At 40.4% G+C, this 25,232-nt stretch overlaps 1 protein-coding gene and 1 pseudogene across 2 annotated transcripts in view; both read right to left on the bottom strand.

The window, feature by feature from the left end:
* BMPR1A (bone morphogenetic protein receptor type 1A) overlaps positions 1-25,232 on the bottom strand; it is a 153,133-nt gene that overhangs the window by 110,801 nt on the left and 17,100 nt on the right. The gene's annotated exons all lie outside the window — the stretch shown is intronic.
* On the bottom strand, positions 12,594-13,322 carry LOC131278953 (spermine synthase pseudogene; annotated as a pseudogene).

Genomic DNA, 25,232 nt, shown 5'->3' with positions numbered 1-25,232 from the left:
CCATTTTAAAAGGCCAAGAAAATTTTCCCTCAAAATACAATTTAAAATACTCTCTAAATTTAACTCCAATTGCAATATTAAAATATAACATTTTATGCCTCTCAAAGAAAGTATCTTTTTTTTAAAAAAATTCCTTTGAATATACAAATAATCTTTATATTTGCTTGGGATGCTGAACAACATGAATATAAAGACTTTAAAAGAAAGAAAAGGTAGCAACTTTCATAACTATTTAAGATACAACAGTTTTTTGGAGGCTGTATCAGGGAAAATGGCTAAGGTTCTTGCTCCCTAAGTCAGGGGCAGGGTTAAAGATATTGTGGCAAACGCATATTCTAGCCTAGCCAGAGTGTCTCCAAAGTTGAAGTGCAGTGGTAGGCTCTGGAACAAAGAATGTGTAACTTGATCTCTTTTCCTTCTCTCCTCCTTCACATCAACATTTTGAAAGTAATTTAACCTCTTAAAATGGCATCTTGTGCTACTTAGAGGAAAAAGATGTATTCACTATTACAGCATAAGGGGGGAAAAAACCCAAAGAAATCAAATCACTCTTTAAAAATTATTTTTGTTTAACATATAGTGGGATTTTGATGCGAAAAACTGAGTACATAAACAAGCCAATTATAAATGAAGACTTTATTTTTGCTACTTGAATAAAACTGTCTGCTACCCAAGATTAAAAATACAGCTCATTTAATTGAGAAATGTATGTTTTTATCAATTTTTTCTTTTAAGTTTTTAACTGTTTACATTTTCAATGATTAAACGCACAAAATAGAGTTTAAAAAAGACATTTGAAAAGATACTAAAAAATAAAAAATAAAAAAATAAAGCTCAGGTTTTAAGAACAATTAGTCCTACTAACACAAGGTGGACTTAGTATTTATTTTGCATCTACTTTAAAGATGGTAATTACCACCCTCAGATAGGGGTTCTTAACCTGTTTTGTTCCACTGACCCCTTTGCCAGTCAGACTGAAAACCACGGACCCCTTACTAAGTCCAAACTATACACTGTATTATTTATTAACTATCACACCCTAACCACCGAACCAACAGAACCAACACCTCCCTACAAGAGTAACATTTTTTTGAACTTCAATTCAATCTTACAGACCTCGTTAAGAACCAAGAACCCCTGCCCTAAGGAGTCTGCAGACGAGGAAATAAATAAGAATAAAAATAATCTAGATAAAATTTTCAAAATCCTCGTGACTGAAAGAATCACACAAGTTATATGCATTTAATTCTCATGTTACTTTTACATTTACCCTACTTTAATAAAAGAGATAAGTGAGTTTGAAAATCTAGAATAGAAACCTGAAAAAAAGGTTTGCTAGCCATGTATCAAAGGATCTTTTGACATTCTCACCAACAAAAATTTTAAGACATTCTAAAATTAATACCACCAAAATTTTATATGATTTTTATACATTTCAAAGCACTTCTATATTCAATGACTTACTGTGATCCTTGCAACAACCTTGTAACTCAGGTAGATCACATAATCCCTTAATTAGGAGACAGTCACAAAGAGAATGGTAGGAAAATGAGGACAAAAAGCCACATCTCTTGACTACAGATACCAGTAAAAATTACTACTCACATTTTACCAAAGTGTAAACAAGTACAGAAAGGTAAATAATTTGCTTATGGCCACAGTGCTGACACAAAGCAGAACTAAGATTTGATTCCAACTCCGTAGTCTTACCACTTCACTACTGCAGACCTTACCAGTATCAAATAAATAAAGTTAATGGTTTAACATTTTGAAACTGACTAAAAACCAACTGTGGTAACAGAATAATGGCCTGCAGCGACGTCCATCTCCTAATCCTGGGCATTTGTGGATATGTGACTGCACATGGCAAGGGCCTTTACGGATGTGATTAAGGGGAGATGTGAGATGGGGACGTTACCCTGGATTATCCTGGTGGCCCAATCTGACCATGGAGTGTTGAAGGAACCTTTCAAACCGGCTGTGGTGAGAGAGAGAGAGAGCAGTGGGGGTTAGAGGGGGAGAGAAGAGGGAATGACAAAGAGGGGTTAGAAGGATGAGACCTGCTGGCTTTGAAGATGGGGAGGAAGGAGGACAGGAGCCAAGCAATGTGGCTAGCTACCAGAAGCTGGAAAAGACAAAGAATCAGTTCTCCCCCAAAGCCTCCAGAAAGGAACCCGTGGACACCTTAGTTTTAGCCTAGTGAGACCATCTGTGTCAGACATCTGACTTACAGAACTATGACATAATACACTAGTGTTTAAGCCTCTAAGCTTATGATAACTTGCTATGACAGCACTGGAAAATTTTATACACCAACTGTACTATTTATTCTACTTGGTATTTTAAATAAATTGAATTCTATCTTACAGTAGCATATTTTCAAAATTGGCCAGAAAATGTAAAAACAGAAAATCAGAAATCCTGTACCTATATAATACTGGTACCCTTCATTATTCAACTGAATGTGACGTTGTCATTTAAGGCATTCTGACCCAGTGCTGTACCTTTTAACTCTTCTTTTGGTTTTCCAAGTACATCAACTTACAATACAAAATCCTGGAATCACAAAACATAGATCCAACTAATCTTCTTTTGCCTTGTTTCCACCACCACGTGTGTGTGTAAAACCTGGAAGGACAACAAGGTAATAATGATAGTCCAATTAAAAGAGTAGTTGTGGAAAAAGACTGCAGTGATGACCAAAAAAGAATAGGATCAGTAAGTACAGGCAGAAGAGTTTTCAGAAAGGACTAGAGCAGCAGACTACTCTATGGAATCCTGAAGATAGCTCACTGAGTATTTACCAAGGAAACGTGCAAGAGAGAGTCATGGAGAAGTTAATCCTTGCCTTAGGTACTATTATTACGCCATTTTTCCAGATGTGGAAACTGAGCACAGAGCAATTATATAGTTTAGTAAAAGGCCACACTGCTCGTAAGTGGCAAAGCCAGGATTCAAACCCAGGTATGGCTCCACAGTTGGTGCTCTTCATCACCAAATTCTGTTCCTCTCCACAGCATCAGCCCGGTATTTTACACCTCTATACAGAGCAGGAATAGTAATTTCTCCCTCAAAGATTCTGGGAAGAGTAAAGAGACACCATGTGTGAAGCACTTAGAAAAGTGCCTTGTATATAGTAATATCTGAATAAATGTGAGTGGTTAGCAGAGTGCCTGTTGGGTGCTATGCCAGCTGATCTTGCTTACCTGACCTTATTTAATTAACCCTCTCAGCGCCCAGTGAGCTATATCTTTCTTTTTAGAGATGCAAAACTGGCTTAGAGAGATTATCTGCCTAGCCAACAAGCAGAAGAGACAACCTGAACCCAGGACTACCTGACATCCAAAGCCTGAGCACCTGACCAGTAGCCTGCAGCTTTTTTTGGCTTCTGTACCCCCAAATATAACTGTGAAAATCTTCACACATTCTTCAAGTGACATCTGAAATCTTGTATCACAACTCACATATGTGCAAAAAATATATGATTTCTGGCATATTAAAATACTGACATTTTAAATAAATCTGTAACATTGCTCTTCAATCTGTTCAACAAAATCTAAATACTATTGTAGTGTAACACCTGCCATGATCCATTTTAAACTGAAAAAATTTCAAATCATTCTTTTTTCCTTGAATTCATATTTCCATTACACTATGTCCCACATGTAATAATTTTTATGCTTGAAATGATATTAATCAAACATCTCTGAAATTTAAATGGAAAAAAATTTTAATTTCCTTTGACCATAAAAAAAAACCTCTAAGTATTTACAAAATATTTGTTGGATTCACTCATCATGACAATTACTTGCTGTACACAGTTGATAAAAATGAAATATACAGATTTGGCAAATAATTAACATTAAAAGTAAAGTTTTATTGGAAATATATCTCTCCATGAGATGGATAGGACTTTTTCTTTCGATTAATTCATGTACTTGTTTGAATAATTATTACTAAAATGAGACATCATGACTCAGTGCATTTATTACCTTTTTTTTTTTAAAGAAAGCACTAGGAAATCTTGTTCATATAATTAGGTAAATGGGAATGGAAGGAATTTTGTAATACATGGTGAGGTCAGACAGTATTCAAAATTCCTTCTCTGTTGAAAGATCTAGTGATTTAACATCAAAAATATATTTTTAACAATGTAGCAGCTAAGAAGTCAATCAATTTTTAAAAATGAAACAGAAGATCCTTCAATTCTGTTGAAATTTAAAAATCAGGAAAACACTGAAGGATTTCTTCTCCCAAAATGAATGTCACTTGCTTTCTCAACACCGACACCAATATTTTAAGTTGACACTTTGGGAGCTTCCTGAGATTGACACCTCTTTCCAGTGTATAATTCACCCTCTGAAACTGCACAACTCAGTGGTTTTCAATATACTAACAAAGTTGTGCAACCATCAGCACTAACTAATTCCAAAACATTGCATCACTGCAAAATGAGACCTCATAACCATTACGAGTCAAAATCCCTTCTCCCGACCCCCACCCCACTAATCTACTTTCTTTCTCATAAGGATTTGCCTATTCTGGACATTACATATAAATGGGATCATTCAACATGTGCACTTTTGTATACAGCTTCTTTCACCTTGGCATAATGTTTACAAAGTCTAACCTCACTGTGACAGCTGTGACATATATCGGTATTTCATTTCTTTTCATGGCTAAATATTATTCCATTGTATAGATAAAAAACATTCTGTTTATCCATTCATCAGTTCATGGACATTTAGATTGTTTGTACTTTTTGGCTATAAACCCAAAAGCATCCACTGTAAACATTCGCATATCCATTCTTGTATAGAAATGTTTACAATTTTCTGGGGGATACACTTAGGAGTAGAAATGCTGGGTCATTTAGTGACTCTGGTAAACCATTTGAAAAACCACCAGACTGTTTTCCAAAGTGGCTGCATCATTTTTCATTCCCACCAGCAGTGTATGAAGGTTCAGATTTCTCTATGTCCTCTCCAACACTTTTTATCTGTCTTTTCAGTAACAGCCACCCTAGCAGGTGTGTGGTATCCCAATGTGGTTTCTTTTGAGTTACATTTTTCTAATAACTAATGACACCGACCATATATTCAAATGTTTATTGTCCATTTATACATCTTCTTTGGAGAAATGTCTATTCAAATCCTTTGCACATTTTTTAACTGGGTTATCAATTACTGTAGAGGTCTTAATATATTCTGGGTACAAGTCCCCAACGAGATATATGACTTGCAAATGTGGGTTGTCATTTCATTTTCTTAATGGGTATCCTTTGAAACATAAAAGTTGTTAAATTTTATGAAGTCCTGTTTACCTACTTTTTTTTTTGATTACTTGTGCTTTTGGTGTCACAATCAAAGAAATGATTGCCCAATCTAAGGTCACAAAGATTTTTACCTACATTTTCCTCCAAGATCTTTATGGCTTTTAGCTCTTTTAATCCATTTTGAATTAATTTTTATATATGGTGTGAGGTAGGTATCTAATTTCCTTCTTTTGTAATGCGATATCGTTATCCCAAGCACCATTTGTTGACAAAGACTATTCTTTCTCCCACTGAATTATCTTGACACCCCTCTCACTCCTGAGGTTTTTCTACCACAAGGCATATGCATCATGGTAAAAACAGGTATAGGGGAAAAGTTATGCCATCCTTTGTAAAATGGAACAGGGCAATGGTGGTATCAGATTGTCAGAAAGGATAAACTGCTTGAGAGACTGGGTCACAAGGAGATCAGAGGAAAGAGTTTAGGGTCTAGAAATGGGTTCACCTGAAATAATCCACATGCTTGTATACCCCCAGGAGTTTGTGTCTCCATTCCAGTCCCAAGGCAAAGGCTTGAATACTGCTCTATACTGCCTCCTAAACTCAGGGGTAAGGGGTGGGGGGGATATTATTTGTGAACAAATTTTTCATTTCAGTTGTGTGAATAATAAAATAAGACAGGGCTTAGGATGAAGTCTGTGAAAAGAAAAAGGCTTCAGAGGTTTTTTAACCTATACCACCCAGCCTAAAAGAAGAAGTTCATTTCCATCTACCATTTTACATGAAACAATATTTAGTTCACCATATACTTTAATGGAATTCATGTTTTTAAATAAATAGACTTCCTATTTTGGAGTTTCAGGTTTACAGAAAAGTTGCCCAGAAATTACAGAAAATTCTCCTATATCCCATTTCCCTGCCACATACTTTCTCCTATTACTAACATCTTGTATTAGTGTGGTACGTTTGTTACCAATGACAAACCAATATTGATATATTAACTAAGCCCATAGTTTTCATTTGGGTTCACTCTGTATTGTACTGTTATTTGGATTCTGACAAATGCATGATGTCAGGTCTGCCATATTCATACAGAATAGCTTCCAAAGCCCTAAAAATGCCCTGTGCTCCTCCTATTCTTCCTTTCTGGAACTCTTGTCAACCACTGATCTTTCTTCTGTCTCTACAGTTTTGTCTTTCCCAGAATGACATATAGTTGAAATTATACATTATGTACCTCTTTCAGACTTGCTTCTTTCACTTAGGAATATGCACTTAATGTCTTTTCATGGCTAGATAGCATATTCTTTTTATCACGAAACAATATTCCACTGTAAAGATGTACCAGATTGTTTAACCACTCATCTACTGATGGACTTCTTGGTTGCTTCCAAAGTTTTGCAATTAGGAATAAAGTTGCTATAAACATTTCTGTGCAGGTTTTTGTGGACACAAGTTTTTAATTAATATGGATAAACATCCAGGAGCATAACTGTCAGATCATATAGGAAGCCTCTATTTAGCTTTGTAAGAAAAAGTCAAGACTGTCTTCCAAAATGACTAGACTATTTTGCATTCCCACCAGCAAAGAGTGCATGTTGCGCCACATCCTTGCTGGCATTTAGTGTTGTCAATATTTTGGATTTTAGCATTCTAATAGGTGTGTTGTGGATTCTCCCTGCTATTTTAATTTGCAATTCCCTAATGGCATAAATGCTAAACATCTTTTCATATATCTTCTTTGGTGAAGTGTCTGCTCTGATATTTTGCTCATTTTGTAATTGTGTTATTTGTTTTCTTATTGTTGAATTTTAAGAGTTGTTGGGGGTTGAGTCATGTCCCCGAAAGAAAGGCATGTTCAGGTCCCAAGCCATGGTCCTGTGGGTGTGAACCCATTTGTAAATAGGACCTTTGAAGATGCTATTGCTTAAGGTGTGCCCAAACTGAGGGCGGGTCTTAATCCAATATGGTAAGGTCCTTGTAAGCAAAGAAAATTGGGCATGGAGGAGCCACAGCAATAGCAAGAAGTTGGAAGTTAATGAAATCCTGAAGAAGGAAGTCAAGAGAACCCAGAAGAGAAAGGAGAAGAAGCTGCCATGTACATCGCCATGTGAGGGAGAAGCTAAGGACCCCCAAAGGTTGCTGGCGAGCCAGGAGATAATGACCCTAGGAGGAAGCAAGCAAACCTTCCAGCCTCAAAAACCATGAGCCTGAGCCAATAAATTCCTGCTGTTAAGCCAACCCATTGTATGGTATTTGTTTTAGCAGCTGGGAAACTAAAACAAGAGTTCTTGGTGTATTCTGGATATGAGACTTTTATCAGATATGTGTTGGGTAAATATTTTCTTCCGGTCTGTTGTTCATATTTTCATTCTCTTAATAAGAGCTCATTTTTAATGTTACTATTAAAACACTTGACTGGAGGCCCTGGCCCATGGAATAAGAGATGTTAAAGAAAAAAGGGTATAATATTTGAAAGGATAAGTCAAATTTTGTACTCTTTGCAGAACATATCATCAACCTAGAAAAGTCAAGAGTATAAATTGGCAAATTTAGAAAAACTAATAAATGAGTTCGGTATGGTGACTATATACACAGTAATGGGAAAAAAATCAGTGGATTCCCTGTACACCAGCAATAGCCACTCAACTCGAGAAGTACTACAAAGTTTTACTACATTTGACAAGACGTGCTTATTAATCCTTGGATGACTTCACAGCTCCCTGCCCCAGGCATGATCTGACTCCTAGGAGAGTTCCTGGAGATGAGGTTTCCAGTTTCCCATTTACTTCATTACAAAAGCCAAATGTTTTAAAGGGTTTACACAAGGTTGACTGCTTCATGACAGCACCCCAAAGCTAAAAGTATTCCCTAAGGTACCCATCTCATCCTGCTGTAAAAAAAAAAAAAAAAAACAAAAATTCATGTTCTGGACAACATTCCTAAAAAGAATACATGAGTGAGTTTCCTGGAGAACAGAGTGGCCTAACCCTTAACTGTTCTGCAAGAATACCAGAGAATATATACTAAGGAAAATAGGGGAGTCCCCTAAAAGTAACTTATTGCTTTTTTATTTATTTATTTTTTTAAAAAAGATTTATTTATTTAATTCCCCCCCTCCCCCGGTTGTCTGTTCTCTGTGTCTATTTGCTGCATCTTGTTTCTTTGTCCGCTTCTGTTGTCATCAGCGGCAAGGGAAGTGTGGGTGGCACCATTCCTGGGCAGGCAGCACTTTCTTTCATGCTGGGTGGCTCTCTCACGCGTGGGGCTCCCCTACACAGGGGGACACCTCTGCGTGGCAGGGCACTCCTTGCACTCATCAGCACTGCGCATGGGCCAGCTCCACACGGGTCAAGGAGGCCCAGGATTTGAACAGCAGGCCTCCCATGTGGTAGACGGACGCCCTAACCACTGGGCCAAGTCCGTTTCCCTTATTGCTTTTTTATACATAATATATGTCCATAGTAAATAATTCAAACAATACAGAAAGAAAAAGTGAACTTTCCTCTTCCCACTTCTCGATGCTGCCCCATCCCCTCAGTTTCTCAGTGGTAACCACTATTACTATTTTGTGACCTTCTAAATTTTTTCTATGTATTTTTTTTTTAAGATTTATTTTTTATTTATTTCTCTCCCCTTCTCCCCTGTTGTCTGCTCTCTGTTGTCCATTTTGCTGTGTGTTCTTCTGCATCCACTTCCATTATCCAACGGCACTGGGAAACTGTCTCTTTTCTGTTGTGTCATCTTGCTACATCAGCTCTCCATGTGTGTGGTGCCACTCCTGGGCGGGCTGTGCCTTTTTCATGCAGGGTGATTCTCCTTGCAGGATGCATTCCTTGAGCATGGGGATCCCCTATGCGGCACAGTACTCCTTGTGCACCACGGCACTGCACGTGGGCGAGTTTACTACACGGGTCGGGAGGCCCTGGGAATTGATACCTAGACCCTCCATATGGTAGTTGGACGCTCTATCAGTTGAGCCACATCCACTTTCCTCTATGTATTTAAATATATATGTGTCTACTTTTGTGTTTTACACACCATACATTGTGTTGCAGCTTGACTTTTTCATTTAATATTTTGTCTCTGTCATTCTTTTTAACCTCACACTCAACTTCAATTTCTATAAATTTCTATATATTACCTTCTGAGGACTATCTTCTCCCATCCCTCACCAACTCCTGAAACCTTTTTATTGTGCTTCTGTCCTGAACAGCCTAGTCACCTTCATACTTTCAAGGGTTCTTAACATTTTTGATGGGGAAATACTGTACACCACTTCTGCTCAGAATTGTGTTTAAACTATAAAGTAAAATACATACAATTACAAAGGAAACCAGTTATACTGAAATAGTTATTAAATTACAATTTCTTAGGGTAATATGTTTTTCTTTTAATAATGCATTACAAAGTCCAGTGGCAGGTCTAATAATTACTCTACTTTTGAAATAGCGATGAGCGTAAATAACACTTTGAATTATTTGCTACAACTATGTGTCATGTAATAAGAGTACGTAATTTCTTTTACTTACATAGTCACAGGTACTGCTAATACTACTGTTGGTGTTGGCTAACTCATAATTAAAGAACATTTTAAATTTCAGTTAGAAATAAGTGACAATAAAAATGTAATTTTCTCCCACCTAAGTCCAACTGACTCCCTGAATTCTGTGAGGCCACAGGACTCCTGATTAAGAACTCCTAAAGCTGAAACGTGATTGCACTTGAGAACACTATTTCTCCTGAAGCCACCCAAGTGGTGAAAACCTTCTCTCCCAGACTCCTTGTCCTTTGGGCCTGCGGCTACGTTGTCTGTACTGGCCTTCTTTGCTACTTCGAGATGGCTCTCTCTCCCACGTTCCTTAACACCAAACAAACATGATTTTGAATCTCAGTCATCTTACAACACCTACTACTACTGTTTCTTGCAGATTTCCATGGAGCTTTGTCCTAGTCCCACTTTATTCCATAAAGATTTTATTTTATATGACCCACTATCTCCAATACTACTCTAATTCTTGATGATCACGACATTAAGGGAGATGACTCTTCCTACACCTTCCTGGCCTCTTAGTTCTTGATCTCCCTCAGGTCTAATAATTACTCTATCTCAGCTACCCATGTGCATGCCCCAGACTGGTTATATAATATTATAATTATAATTACTGTAGCTGCTTCCATAATTTCAATATGAAGCATCCTACTCTCTGATCATCACTTCACATCTTTCCAGCTCACTCCTAATACCAACAACCCTTTGACATCACTAGCACATATAATACATGGATTTTATTATCTTCCCCTGCCCCTCCCCCCAGAAACAATTTCAAATGATCCTATTATCTTTCATGGCTCCTCACCTCACTGTCCTCACCCCTCTCCTTATTTAGTTTAAATTCTATGGTCCATCACAATCGTTCAGGTACAAATATTTTCAACATCCCTGCCTTCATTACGCTTCACTGCTTAGTAACTAGTAAACCTTAGTTTGGAGATCCAACTGTACCTACTCTACATCTGCACTTTTATAGCTGGAAAAGGCTGGAGAAGGAACCCTGGTGATTGGCCTTACTTCAAATTAATGACTACTATGCTAAAGTGGGCAGTAAATGCTGCCCAACAATATTTCTTGGTCCATTTACTCTTTCAGTCTAACCTAGGGGATCATTTCACACATTTCTCTATCTTCTCAAGCCTCCAACACCATCTCTACCATTTTTACTCTCAGCTTGTGACTTTGCTTTTCATCTCACTGAGAAAATACATGCCATAAGAAGAAAATGTACATAAGCTCCTGCTGCATCTGTAGATAAAACTTCCGTAGCTCTGATGTTCCTTTCTTATTATGTAATGAAGCAACCATGCTTCCAGCAAGGACCAGTCTCCACTGTGCTCTAGCTACATCCTCTCTCTCGTGTACTATACAAGATATTCTTTCCATATAGCAACACACTGTTATTTTTCCCATCTTAAATAACAACAAAACCTCTCTTGATTCTGCTTTCTCCTATGGTTAATGCTTTTTCTCCCCTCCTTTTTCAAGAGAAGTATACTTTGTCCCCAGTTTTTCTCTGCCCAATATCTCATGAGTCTAATTAGGTTTTCACCAAAACTATTCTTGTTAAGGTAACAAATGACTCTACCTTTCTCAATCCTTGGATTATTTGGCCTATCAACGGTATTTAACACAAATGATCACGTATTGCCACCTGCTTGTACTTTTGGCTTCCAGAACAGCATATGTTTTTCAGTCTCCTGCTCAGACTGTTAGGAGTGCCTCCAGGGGCCAGTCTACATACCTCTTTTTTAGCCACACTCATTTCCTTGCTGTTGATTAGACCTCCTGGCCTTAAAGCCGTCTATATGAACCCTAGTGTAAACTGACATCACACACAAGCCCACTTGGTAAAACAGTTCCCATGAAATAAAGAATACTAAATACTCAATTTTTTTTTTAATTTATACACTTTATTTTTGGAGAAGCTGTCCATGAATTACAGATACCCTTCCCTCTTCCCTACCAAATACTTTCTCCTATTACTCACACCGTGTCTTAGCATGCAGGCTTGTTACTACTGATGAACTAATACCGACACATTGCTAGGAATTAAAGCCCAGTTTATAAACCCACTCGGGGCTTGAGTAGTTTTACCCTTTATCAGAGTGAGAAAGTTTCCCTTCTTTTCTTAAACCCAGTCTACCAGAAACGGTTACTGAATTTTATCTAATAATTTCTGGTCATCAATTAAGATGAACATATTACATTCCTCCTCTGATTTATTAATACTGTATTACCGACATTAACGGATTCTCTAAGGTTGAATCCTTGTGTTCCTTGGCTAGCTTTAGCTACAGTTTTAATATTCTGTTGAATTCAATTTACTAGTTTTTTCTTTTTTAATTTTAATGTAAGCAATGCTATTTATTTTCTTAAATCTCTTATAAGCACCGAATTTTAACACTATCAAAGACTTCCCTCAGGAATAAAATAAAGATGTTCATTCTTCCTAATGAAACATCCAAATTGAAGGTTTACTAAAACCAAAATTAAAAAGCCCACACAGAAATAAAAAGTAACAAAAATCACACTCTAGGGGTTCAGTGCGTTCAGCAGGCTTCACTGGGCTACCTAATCATCCTTTAGTTGACTTTCAAAAAATAAGACCCTAACTCATCAAAACACACATTTTCCATTTGTTTTTGTTTTTTTTTAACTAAAAAAAAAACTTTAAAGGAATTCACAATCAATTGCCTGACTTGTTTCAGCATCATCTACAAGGTCAGAATGGCTATTTGCAGAACACATGACTAGGTGTTACTAATCTTCAAGGTTTAGGTGTCTCCAAATTGTGTAAAATACCTACAGCTCCAAGTAGGGAGGGACATAGACAATCTCCTTTGAGAATTCCACACGACAATACAGGTGCCAGAGCTGGTCTTCATACAGCAACAGGGCTTCCATCATCTTGACACATTCCCGGTGTAAAATACTTCCCATCCTGTTTCAATACTTTCACTGAGTCTGAGAAACTTCCATGTGGAATCTTCTTCTGGAGACGTGGAGATTGGAACAGCTATCAAATCATTAATCATATAATCAAACCTCCTCCCTTCTCTAGCATACTTCTTCAGTATTGGAATAATACAGTCATCTATTAGAACCTGACAGCATTCTCCTTTAAGGTTGTCTTAGACGCTACCACAAGTTTTTCACATGTATTTCTTACACCATCAATCACCATTTGGTCAACCCCAACAGAGCAACCATCCTTGGTTTCAGGTTGACCGTCTCATGGGAGATGCCCCCACTGCCATCGCTCAGAATCAGTACATCTTTGCCAGTGTAATCTTTCCCACTGCCCATAATGGCACAAGTATATGCCAAGTAACTCTTTGCCAAATTAACATTCCCACTGAGGATGAGACTACTTCCAAATTGCTCTGAGTATAGAACTTTAATGTTCCGACAGGGCGAGGCTTCATCACACACCACTTGATCTTTGTCACACTCAACCAGGTGCCCATCAACTGTGGGCCACAGTATCTGTCAGTGGCTTGTCAATTTCTTCTTTACCGTGTGCATTACTGTCATAACTCTCAAGGTCCAGCAATACCAACTGACGTGGGTAAATTCTCAAATTGGCAAAATTTCTATTTCTGCTCATGTATACTGCTAAACAGCTATGGTCCTGCCAGGTATACATCGACTCCATCATCCCATGCTCCTGAAAAATGGACAAGAGGCCTCTGAGGATGGTTTTGCCACCTGCTTTAGCATGGAGCATTTAGTTGAAGATGGTGTACTGTGCTGCGCAAACAGTGCAGCAAGGCCCTGTGCCATGCCTGGGGACGGCGGCTATGGGAGACTGGGGTCCGCACAGAGGGTCAGGCTGAGTCCAGCATAGAGAGTCAATTTGTTAGTATTTTATTTTGGATGTTACAACTAGGCTGATAAATGAGAACAGCCTATAGCTTTCTTTTCTACGTGTTCTGTCTGATTTTGCTGGCAGGATTATGCTAGCCTCAAAGGGCATCCTTTTGTTTCATTCTTTTTTTTCCCTCTGGAAATATGTGTAACATCACAGTCATCAATTACTTTAAAGGCTTGTAAACAAGAGTATAACAGAGTGGATGGGGCTCAAGCAGTTGAGCACCTGCCTCCCACATGGAACACCCCGGGTTTGGTTCCTGATGCCTCCTAAAGAAAAAATAGATGAGGGGGAAAAAAGAAAGAGTATGTCCCTCATTATTTCTTTATTTCTTCACCAGTACTGGGTTATTAAGGCTTTCCATTCCTTCTAACACTTTTAAGTAACTTACATTTTATTAGGGAGTAATCTATTTCACACACATTTTTAGAATGTGTGGCAAATTAAGTCATATGTGTATTCCGATTACTCATGTACCTGAACGCCAACACCTCTACTCCTGCCTGGACATCAAAAGCGTCCGCACGGAATGACAGGAGCACTCCAGTGCTCTGTCCAGTCTCCAGGGTTCCAAAGCAAATTCCTTGACAAACCAATACAAATGGCCCAAATGGATCACAGGTCCACTCCCAATCTAATCAACGATGGCCCAAAAAGCAAGGTTATTGTGATAAAGACTTCTAAAGACCCCAGGAAGACAGAAGCAGCACATTCCTCAATCACCTTGCAGTTAGGTAAGGACAGATGATTAGATGTGACTAAAGGCTTGTGAAAAAGTTACATACCTCACTAGGAGTCTGAAAATACAATAGCGGATTATAAGACCCTCCAAGGTTCTCTTCCCTTCCATATCAACTGATATTAGCTGTTCCATAACGTACATCTACAAGTGGTGGAGCCTCTGGGCAGCTAAATATTAGATGGGTGCAAAAGGAACTGCGGTTTTGGACTGTGAATTTTAAATCATTATAACTAGGCTGAAACATATTTTTATTAATCAAAATAGGAACCATTACAACCAACATATTTTTTTCAATGAAAAATTAAGTTTGTTTATTCCTGTAGCAAAAGGACTCAACAAACTCTTGGAAAGCATTTTCTGCATCCTGCTGGTTGTGGAAGCGTTTTCCCTGCGATAAGTTGTCAAGATGCTTGAAGGAGTGGTGGTCAGTGGGCAAGAGGTCAGGTGAATGTGGCGGATGAGGCAAAACTTCGCAGCCCAATTCCTTCAGCTTTTGAAGCGTTGGTTGTGCGATGTGCAGTCAGGCGATGTGGAGAAGAACTGGGCCCTTTCTGTTGACCAGTGCTTGCTGTAGGCATTGCATCTCATCCATTTGTTGAGCATACTTCTCACTTGTAATGGTTTCACCGGGATTCAGAAAGCTGAAGTGGCAGCAGACCACCAGTGACCACGACCTTTTTTCGGTGCAGGTTTGGCTTTGGGAAGTGCTTTGGCGCTTTCTCTAGGTCCAACCACCAAGCTGTTCGTCAGCAGTTTTCGCACATCACAATCTGATTGAGAAATGGTTCACTGCTGTTGCATAGGATAAGAGAAGATGACACTTCAAAACAACAATTTTTTTGATATATGGTCAGCTCATGAGGGAACCCACTTATCGAGCTTTTTCAGCTTTCCAATTTGCTTCAAATGCCGAACGACCATAGAATGGTCAACGGTGAGTTCTTTGGCAACTTCTCGTGTAGTTTAAGAGGGTCAGCTTCAATGACTGCTCTCAATTGGTCGTTATCAACTTCCAATGGTCGGCCACTATGCTCCTCTCATCTTCAAGGCTCTCATCTCCTTTGCAAAACTTCTTGAACCACCACTTCCTGAATCACCACTGCACTATACATTCTTTAGAAGTTCATGGGCAAAATGCGTTGTTGATGTTGTGAATTGTCTCTGCTGCTTTACAACCCATTTTGAACTCAAATAAGAAACTCGCTCAAATTTGCTTTTTGTCTAACATCATTTCCATAGTCTAAAATAAATATAAAACAAAGAGCAAGTAGTAAGACATTAGCAAAAAACATAAAGCGAGAAATGCACAATAAAATGATGTATAACATAACCACATTTAAGAACATATTCCAATATCAAATGGCAAATTTCAACAATGCAAAACCACAATTACTTTTGCACCAACCTATTAAATAAAAGTCTCAGGATAAATGTTTATCTAAACTGCCTATTTGACCCAAGCTGAACAAGGAGTGAGAGTGAGAAAAAAGCTTCTGCTCTGTCAAGTCCCTGGAATGTGAGGATTATTAATTAATGAGGCGTAACTTAGCCTGCCCTGATTAATGCCATCATGCAGCAGTTGACCACCAGCACCCAGACCTGTAAGTCGCTCACTCTCCAAGATACAGCCCCTATTTATAATAAAACTGGCAGTTCTACTACAAAGGAAATTTTAATTGGGGGAAGAGGGCCTTTCTTTTACATAGTCTCCCATTTTTCTAAAACTGATATATCAGTTTTTCACATATTGTGCCAAATTCTCCCCCTAGATAAATTCACCCATTCTCACAGATTTAAAGCCTATGTTTACATTTACATTTACCAAATTTTATCTCCATCCTATACTGCTCCCCTGAGCACTGGACCCATGTACACACAGACCACTTAATATTTCCACGTGGGTGTATTATAAGAACCTCGAATTAAGTTATATCTAAAATTGAGGGAAACGGACTTTGGCCCAGTGGTTAGGGCATCCGTCTACCATATGGGAGGTCCGCGGTTCAAACCCCGGGCCTCCTTGACCCATGTGGAGCTGGCCCATGTGCAGTGCTGATGCGCGCAAGGAGTGCCGTGCCACGCAAGGGTGTCCCCCGCGTAGGGGAGCCCCACGCGCAAGGAGTGCGCCCGTGAGGAAAGCCGCCCAGCGTGAAAAGAAAGAGCAGCCTGCCCAGGAATGGCGCCGCCCACACTTCCCGTGCCGCTGACGACAACAGAAGCGGACAAAGAAACAAGACGCAGCAAATAGACACCAAGAACAGACAACCAGGGGAGGGGGGGGAATTAAATAATTAATAAATCTTTTTTAAAAAATAAATAAATAAAAATAAAATTGAGGGCGGTGGACTTGGCCCAGTGGTTAGGGCATCCGTCTACCACATGGGAGGTCCGCGGTTCAAACCCCAGGCCTCCTTGACCCGTGTAGAGCTGGCCCATGTGCAGTGCTGATGCGCGCAAGGAGTGCCCTGTCACACAGGGGTGTCCCCCGTGTAGGGGAGCCCCACGCGCAAGGAGTTTGCCCCGTAAGGAGAGCCGCCCAGCGCGAAAGAAAGTGCAGCCTGCCCAGGAGTGGTGCCACACACACGGAGAGCTGACACAGCAAGATGACGCAACAAGAGAGACACAGATTGCCATGCCGCTGACAACAAAAGAAGTGGACAAAGAAGACAGAGCAAATAGACACAGAGAACAGACAACTGGGGTGGAGGGGGGGAAGGGGAGAGAAATGAATAAATCTTTAAAAAATAAATAAAATTGAATTTATAATCCTCCCTCACCTCCCCCATCACCCTGGTTTAGGTTATTGGTCCTCCAATAACTTATTACTGTCTCAATTAATGACATTAATTGAGACAATAACTGTCTCAATTAATGACATCACCCTTCCAGCTCATCAAGCCAGAAACTTTGCACTTCTTTTTTCCTCAAACCTTCATATATTCAATCCACCAGGAGGTGCTGTCAGTTTCACCTCCTAAATATATCTCTTGAATCTGTCCACTTCTGTGATCTGCCACACTAGATTAGGTCCCCAGTTAACTGTTCTCATAGTCCTCACAGTCCTATTTCCCTCTCCCTACCAGGCCCCTGGTAACTAGTACTCTAGTTTCTGACTCTACGAATTTGCAAACTCTGCTTATTTCATGTTTGTCCTTTTGTGTTTGGCTTATTTCACTCAACATGATACGTCTTTCAAGGTTCATCCACGCTGTATCATGCACCAGAACTTCATTCCTTTTTACGTGTCAAATAACATTCTATTGTGTAAATGTGTGTTTGTATGTGTGTATATACACCCTTTCATAGTGCTTACTATGGGTCAGATATTGTCCTACATGCTTTATATATAAAAATTCACATATAACAATTTGCAACCACTTTGAAAGACAGGCACTATTATTCCCATTTTACAGATGAAGACACAGACACAATGAGATTAATTTGCCCAAACTGCTAGTCCTAGTTATGAGAAGCAGAGCTAGTACTGAAATCTGTAAGCTGACATTCTTAGTCACTAGTTTTAAGGATGTTATATTATTTCTCTGAATATTCCTGAGTTAAAAATAAAAGTTTTCCCTCCTCAGCTGTTTGAAGAAGGAAGTGTGCTACTAAAAATTGGTATAAAAAATAATGGGTAAGAACTATTGTTCTTCAGAAATGCTTAAGATCTGAATTTTGAAAAGACACAAATAGGGAAGCAGATGTGGTTCAAGTGACTGGGCTTTGGCCTACCTTTATGGGAGGACCTGGGTTCGATCCCTGGGGCCTCCTGGTTAAAAAAAAAAAAAAAAGTTTGTCTGCACAGTGAGCCAGTGCCCGCACGGCAAGCCAAACGACTGCATGAGCGCCCGCATGGCAAGCCAGTGCGCACACAGGCGATCTGCAGCAAGATGACGAGGCAACGAGAGAGACAAAGGGGAGAGCCAAGGCAAGGCACAACAGAAACCAGGAACCGAAGTGGTGCAAGTGACAGGGAACCTCTCCCCACATCAGAGGTCCCAGGATCAAATCTCGGTGAATCCTAGAGGAGAAAAACGAGAAGACAAGAGAGAAATAGACAGTGAAGATCACAAAGCAAATGGAAACAGACAGTGAAAAACAGCAGGGTGGGAGGCGGGTGGGAGGGAGAAAAAGACTTAAATATCTTCAGTACCAAGGCAAACTATGTAAAATAGGAACAGAAAAGACGACCGAGAAGCATTCTAAGCAGCATGGTTATTGTGAGATGCTGGAGATGTTTCTCTTTTTCTTCTTTTCCATGTTTTCTAAATCCTGACTATGTATCCCCTTCATAGTGAGAAAAGAATTCTAAAGAATTGTCGATAATCACTCACTGAATTGACAATGCTTTTTCTTAACTTTTGAGATCAGAACAACGAAAATTACGAGACAGTGACTATGAAAGGGTTTTAAGGGAAGCAGTGGACGTGGCTCAACTGATAGAGCATCCGTCTACCATATGGAGAGTCCAGGGTTCGATCCCCAGGGCCTCCTTACACGTGTGGTCAGCTGGCCCACGTGCAGTGCTGACACGCTCAAGGAGGGCTGTGCCACACAGGGACACCCCTGCACAGGGATGCCCCATGCACAACGAGTACACCCCGTAAGGAGAGTAGCCCCACGTGAAAAAAGTGCAGCCTGCCCAGGAGTGGCACCATACACATGGAGAGCGGACACAACCAGATGATGCAACAAAAAAGAGATGCAGTTTCCCAGGGCTGCCAGATAATGCAAGGCAGATGCAGAAGAACACACAGTGAATGGACACAGAGAGCAGACAATGGGGGGGGGGGGAGGGAGGGAAGGGGAGAGAAAGAAATAAAATAAAATAATAATATAAAAAAATTTGTTAAAGACCTTGAGATCTATAAAACTATACAAACGTTAGTAATTAGTAACGCCTCCTGAAACTAAATAAGCGAATAAAAGCTATACATATCATTCACTTTTTAAATTTCAACTGCTTTAAATGCCTGATTTTGTGTGTGTGTATGTGTGTATATATATATTTTAGTTTTAGGAGGTACTGAGGATTCAACCCTGGATCTTGTACATGGGAAGCAGGCATTCAACCACGGGGCTACATGCTACATTCGCCCATACACACACACACACACACATACATATTTAAGATTTATCTTTTTTTATCTTTCCCCATCCCCTTGTTTTTCACTTGCTGTGTCTGTTTGTCTTCCTTGAGCCAAACCCAGGACCTCCAATGTGGTAGGGAAGGGTCTAATTTCTTGAGCTACCTCCACTCCCTGCCTTGCTCAATCTCTCATGTTTTCCTCCCTGTGTCTCTTGTTGCGTCAGCTCACCATGTCTGCCCATCACGTCAGCTCATTGTCTTCTCTAGGAGGCACCGGGAACCTCTGCTCCCTGCTTTGTTTTGTCTCCCATTATGGTCTTTTCTTTTGCGTCTCCTATTGTGTCAGCTTGCCATGCCTACCCATTGCACCAGCTTGCTGTCCTCTCCAGGAGGCACCAGGATCCAAACCAGTGACCTCCCATGTGGGAGGTGGGAGCCTAGTTGCCTGAGTCATATCTACTTCCCTCAATATGTATTTTAAATATTTTGCTTAAACAAACTCAGAAGAGTTGATTTTTGAAGGGTAAAACATTAAAGTACCATTTTCCCATGAATACTAAACAAAGACAAAAGCAGTGATAAATGTATGATAGCAGTCACTCTTTTAGTATCATTATTGAGGATTCCTTGATCTGTAATGTAATATAATATCGATTCAGTGTTGATATAAAGAGTCTAAATTTAACAAAAAAAAAAGTGTTTTTTGAAAAAAATAAGCAGTTTTTGTAACTCCTAAGAAAGGGAAACAATTCATTTAAAGATGAATTAGGGAAGCAGATGTGGGTCAAGCAGTCGAGCACCCACTTCCCACATGAGAGATCCCAGTTCAGTTCCCAGTGCCTCCTGGAAAAAAAAAAAAAAAAAAGCAAAACACATGAGAAAACCAACTAAGGGAAGCCGATGTGGCTCAGTGGTTGAGTGCCGGCTTCCCACACAGGGCACCCAGTACCTCAAAAAAGATGAATTAATTACACACTGCACAACTAAAAATAGATGTGTCATAATTAGTGATAAGAATATATGCTCAGTCTATTTAGGATATATTTTCCTTTCAAAGTTTCTTTTGCTATGTCTGCAACAGAACCTATGACTAAAGAATGCACAGCTGCTTAGCAGATGTATAATTTCAGTGTTCAGATTCCACTCTTTCTAAAGCTTCACTCTGCTGGAGGTTTTGCATTTTCTATTTCCATCTGGTTTTTTACCTCCCTCACTTAAGATTCTCCCTCCCCACATCTTATTCTAGTTAAGTCCATTATTACCAAAAAAACACATCGAATTTGAAACATCTTAACTTTTTTTTAAGCTTGGAAGTTGCAAAGCTGGGGAAGGAAGAGAATATGCAGAAAAAAAGGAGTCAGATGATTGGAAAAAGAAAGGCAAACTCAAAACCTTTCCGTATCTATTTAGATACCTCCCCCGCCCCCATTAATTTCAATTTTCTTGTATTTTGAGTTCCGACATTCAGGTACAAGGCATCATTAGCTTTACTCACCCGATTTCCTCAAATTATAGTAAGTTATAGCAGGTACATCAAGGAGCAAGAATTTTTTTAAAAAAACCTATAGCAGGAATTCCAAAACGTTTATAGATATTATTTGTGGTGGTATGAAATGAGTATTTTTACTTTTTTCTTCTGGCTTTTCTGATTTTTCAAATTTGATCAATGTATATTCTACTTTTATAATCAGAAGGGGGGAAAAGTTTTTTGGGTTTTTTTTGTCTTGTTTTAAAGAAGGGAGGGATTATTTTTAAATGCCCACGAGCCATAACCAATTAGGTTTAAACAATTTTAATGGAGCAAACAAGAGCAATTTAATACATATTGCACAGGATATTTTTGCTGAAAATCAGGTTTCATTTCTCAACCTATTTGACTCCAAAAATTGCCCCACAGATGGGCTCATTCATTTTCAATTAATGTGGCAGTATTTATCTTTTTCCTTCTGGTTCTCTCACAGGGTAGAATTCAAATGTTCTAGGAAACAACACAAATAATACAATTCACATCACTTTCCCTGCTGTTTGAATGTAGGAAAAATGCACAAACATCTGCCCAGTTTCAACCATTTTAAGAATGGGGGGGGGGGGAACATACCCAATGTAAATAACAGACAATAGAACTATTTTAATAAATTTTCATCAATTGTGACAAGGTATCTACATTTTTTAAAAGTCCATTATTTTTTAAGTCCTATCATCAATAGTAACAAATGTTCCACACCAATGCAAGGTGTTGGTGATGGAGTACTATACAGGAATCATGTATTTTATACATGCTTGTTTGTAAACTCACAATTTCTCTCAAATAAAAAGGAAGAAAGAATAGTCATGGTAAAGGTGCGGAGGGGAGATTCTCTATGTGATCATATCATGCATGTATCTTAGAAATGAGAAAAAACAAGCACTCATTAAAAATAAAATACACAGACGTTTTGGACAAATTTCTGAAAAGCAACAGTTTTCCAATGACCACCTTTTACTATTCTTTTGTCTATCATGCAAGGGTAAACTCAGGCAAGTCAAAAAGTTGCCCTTAGAAAAGATGTGATGTGGGGGCATTTTCAGGATTTTGAGGTGCCTTAATGATACTGCAGGCTCAGATGCTGGACTTTATATATCCTGCCATAACCCACTGAATGGACTGGGGGAGAGTGTGAGCTACAGGGTAAACTGTTATCTGTGTGGTGCAGCAGTGCCCCAAAATGTGTTCGCTGAGTGTGATGAGGGTGCTGCAGTGATGGGGGAGGTTGCTGGTGTGGGAGGAGTGGGTTTGGGGGGGTGGGTATACAGGAACCTCTTATATTTTTTAGTGTAACAGTTTTTTTGTGATGTATATATCTTCAAAAAAACACAATTTACAAAAATGATGTGGTGGGGAGTGGGGAGTGAGTTTTATGAGAACCTCTTATGTTTTTGTTTTTTTATGTTTTTTAATGTAACATTCCTTGTGATCTATTAATTTTTTTAAAAATTTTTAATTAAAAAAAAAAGAAAAGTTGCCCTTGAGGGTGCCAAGCCCTGGGACAATGATCGGCCTGGTGGGGAGGGCCCCGAGATCCTGTCCTGCCTGCCGGTCTTGAACCCTGCACTGATCTCCTGCAGTCCAGCCGCCTCGCCAAGGACCTAGAGCGCCAGCTCCCACTGCTGGCTGCTGGCCAGGGTGGCCACACGGGCCTGAGGAGTCGAAGCTGAGGGCGCGGCCAAGGCAGCCCAGGGCTGTGGTGGCACACTCGGCTAATGGAGCGCCCGTTTTTTGTCCAAGCGGCCGCAGCTGCATGAAGCTCTCCAAGTGCCAAGAACTTCTCTGCAGATCCAAGCCCTGTCACCTGCCAGTAAGTCTACAGCTGGGTTAAGGGCTGCTCAAGGTGGGCGGGAGCGCAAGGAGGCCTCCTCCGGGCAGCCCTCAGGAAACCCGCGGCGGCGCGCCCCCTCACCCCCACCAGCTGCTCACACTCACACCCACTGTTCAAGGGAACCTCCTAAGGAAGCCGCACTGGGGTGGGAGGGGCTGCCCCCACCCAGCGTCTCTGTCCCCCTAACTTCTTCCTTCATTCCTGTCCTCAACAAGCAAGGACTCACTCGCCTCTTCTTGGCAACCCTGGCTTTTCCCTCGTCCCTCTGCACTCCAGGTCAGAGAGCAGTGTGTTAACTTGTAGACAGACTTCTTTTTTCTCCTGGTTCCCCAGTAGGAAGTATAGTCCCTGGAGGGCTGTGATTATACTGTTGCCCATTTCCTTGGGTAATTCTTTGCACCCCTGTCCTTTGTTTCTGATCCAGTTTCCTGTACTCATTCTTAGCCTGATTTGGCTGTCTGTTCTAATACCTTCTCTCCTTTGGTGTCACTGGGGTTTAAGGGAGGCCAGGATGGACCACTACCCATGCCCTCTCCACCAAGGGAGTAGCCTGTTCTTTAGATGGGAAGAAAACAGAAAGAGATGGGAGTTCTGTTCCTTCCCATCCACTTCCTCATTTGCTCTTTAACATTTCCCTGGAGTCCACTTTCTTCATTTCCCTCTATCTTTTCCCATTTCAGCCTTTTTTCCCACTTTTAAGTAGCAGGCTACATTAATTGTGAGACTGAAAGAATAATTAGAAGTAATACTACTGAGTAGAAATCCTATTCCACTCTGGCTGCATGCAAATTATATTATAGTAGACCCCTGACATTCTCAAGTGACAAATCTAGGGCCCTCCAAACTCCTAAAATACATGACATTCCTCATCATCTAGCCACTTTCCAACATCTGCTGCAAGGCACTGGATGAAGACGTTCTTAGACGCAGCACAAGTGTTTTCATGTTGTGAGCTCTTGGAACTGCTCACAAATACCAGGGGTTTGCTGCATTAAAAAAAAAATGGGGAAGTGGACTTGGCCCAGTGGATAGGGCGTCCGCCTACCACATGGGAGGTCCGCGGTTCAAACCCCGGGCCTCCCTGACCCGTGTGCAGCTGGCCATGCGCAGTGCTGATGCGCACAAGGAGTGCCCTGCCACGCAGGGGTGTCCCCCATGTAGGGGAGCCCCACGCACAAGGAGTGCGCCCCGTAAGGAGAGCCGCCCAGCGCGAAAGAAAGTGCAGCCTGCCCAGGAATGGTGCCGCACACACAGAGAACTGACACAACTAAATGACACAACAAAAAGAAACACAGATTGCTAGTGCTACTGATAAGGATAGAAGTGGTCACAGAAGAACACACAGCAGATGGACACAGAGAGCAGACAACTGGGGTGGGGGGAGAAGGTAGAGAAATAAATAAAAAATAAATCTTTAAAAAAAAAAAAAAAGATCCCTGGGGAGTGGATATGGTTCATGCAGTTGGGAGCCAGCCTCCTACAGGGGAGGTCCCAGATTTGGTTCCCAGTGCCTCCTAAAGACGACAAGCAAAACAGCGAGGTGACACAAAGGGCTGGCGCAGTGAGCTGACACAATAAGATGATGCAACGAGATGTCGCAACGAGGAGACAAAACAAGAGATACAACAAGCAGTGAACAAATGTGGCTCCAGTGATTGGGTGCCTCTTGTCCCACATCAGAGGTCCCAGGTTTAGTTCCTGGTGCCTCCTAAAAGACAACGAATAGACACAAAGCACATAACGAACAGACACAGAGAGCAGACAGCAAGCACAAACAACGGGGGTGGGAAGGGAGAAATAAAATCTTTTTAAAAAATGATCCCTAATATAATAGTTATCACTTCTCTTTTGTAACTTCTATCTTTATAATAAAGAAAACATCTGCATTTCTTAAAAAAGTTACCAGTGAAACATTTCTAACCCATTTTAAATATAAAATAAAAGGTAGGGAAGCAGATGTTGCTCCAGTGATTGGGCTCCTGCCTACCACATGGGAGGACCCGGGTTCAATCCCTGGGGCCTCCTGGTTAAAAAAAAAAGCGTGCCTGCGCAGGTGAGTCACGCAGCAAATGACGACACACAGCAAAAGAAATGAAGGGGAGAGTCAAGACAAGGTGTTGCTACATCCCTTTCCCCAGCCTTTGTTATCTGCTCCTTCCAGCCGTTGCTGTCCTTCCCGCTAGTCCCGCCCACGTTGCCAACATATAATCTGCCTTCCTCCCCAGCTACTGCCTACCTCATAGCCCGCCTGCACAACTCCGCCTATCCACTACCGCCCCGTAGTTAACCCGCCCCAGCTCCTGCCCCTCCCTCTACCCGACCCTATATAATCAAGTGTACT

This window comes from Dasypus novemcinctus, chromosome 6 (genome assembly GCF_030445035.2).
Source record: "Dasypus novemcinctus isolate mDasNov1 chromosome 6, mDasNov1.1.hap2, whole genome shotgun sequence".
NCBI classification, from domain to species: Eukaryota; Metazoa; Chordata; class Mammalia; order Cingulata; family Dasypodidae; genus Dasypus; species Dasypus novemcinctus.
Note: the sequence above shows the minus strand (reverse complement) of the source record. Positions and strands in the feature narration are given on the sequence as shown.